Source organism: Cicer arietinum, chromosome 8 (assembly GCF_000331145.2).
Source record: "Cicer arietinum cultivar CDC Frontier isolate Library 1 chromosome 8, Cicar.CDCFrontier_v2.0, whole genome shotgun sequence".
Classification (NCBI taxonomy): Eukaryota; Viridiplantae; Streptophyta; class Magnoliopsida; order Fabales; family Fabaceae; genus Cicer; species Cicer arietinum.
The window spans coordinates 23,296,853-23,298,213 of NC_021167.2; positions in this window are offsets into that span (position 1 = coordinate 23,296,853).

Consider the following 1,361-nt stretch of genomic DNA (forward strand, 5'->3'; position numbering starts at 1 on the left):
CTGTATTGCATAGCCAATACCTTCAACGATAGTAAATATCATGATGGTTAACTATATGATAAAAATTTCATTTCCATTGAGACCAAGAGGATGAATCAGATAGTCTTGTTGTAACTGATAGACCGTAAGCTCTGCTTTATGACTATTCTTTTTTATTCATTGCTGCCATTCCTGATATGCTGTTTTGGAATCTTTACAAATACAAAGGTACAATACATGTAACATCTGATGGGGATTATGGATATAAATTAGCTTGTTGAGGCCTAAAAGTAAGGTCCATAATTTACCGTTATGATCCATGGGTTTTGTAACAATGACTTGTTTGATGAAGCTTTCGCATTGATGTAAAAAATGAAAGACAATGGATGCAATCCAAATGCTACAACTTATGAAATAATTATCCGTTTTTATAATGATGAAAACGACAAGGCAGAGAAATTTCTTGATGAAATGATTGCGAGAGGTCTCCTATAAGACTGGAACAAAGTAAGATGTTTTCTAGAAACAAGGTTAGTGCTTAGAACTTGAGTTCTTTGTAGGAAGCATGGTCCTATTTTCTTTGTAATTCCTGATTTTGCATTGTTAGATGAGTATTTATCTTAAACTTTGGTTTAAATTTTTCATAGAACCTGTACAAATTTGTATATAAACTTTTCAAAGATTTTAGCATGAATTCATTCCCCAAAATCTTGGTACTCAAGCGGTAGTAGTAAGGTAGGCTTGTTTTTTATCTTCTTTGCTTCTGCTTGGTTCAAGAATTCATAAGCTTCTAAAATTAGTATACATGACAAAAATCAATCTGAAGTTTTGTAATTATAGTTAAAAGTTAAATGAATTTAATCAAAGTTAAAAGTTTTGTAATAATAGACTTATTTCATGTTTCAACTGTTTATATCTGTTTAGTACAAATATCTTACCGTTCTTATATCGATCGGCGCATAGTAAATCAGCACCATGATGAATTGTGCCATTGTTCTGTCTGCAACTCATGACAGGGACAGGGAACAAACCATCGGTAAAACCGGTGACATATTCACAATGCCTGTTACATATAAGGTTACACACTTACATCGATGTTCTTTAACCTACTTTTGCTTATATTTGATATCTGAGTAGTAATTTGTATCATGATAGTCATTTGAACCTCTACTAAACCTATTTGTTATCAGCACAGGAATCCACACACTTTGTATTGCAAAAATATAACAAACAAAACCCAAGAATGTGTACAGGTGGCTTCTAAGATGGTGGAGAGTTAAGTCCCTCACAATTGATGCATTTAAGTCACAATTGAGATATATCCTTTTGTCCAATTTATAAATTATGTCCAATAGGAAATATATTATGATTGACAAGGAGAT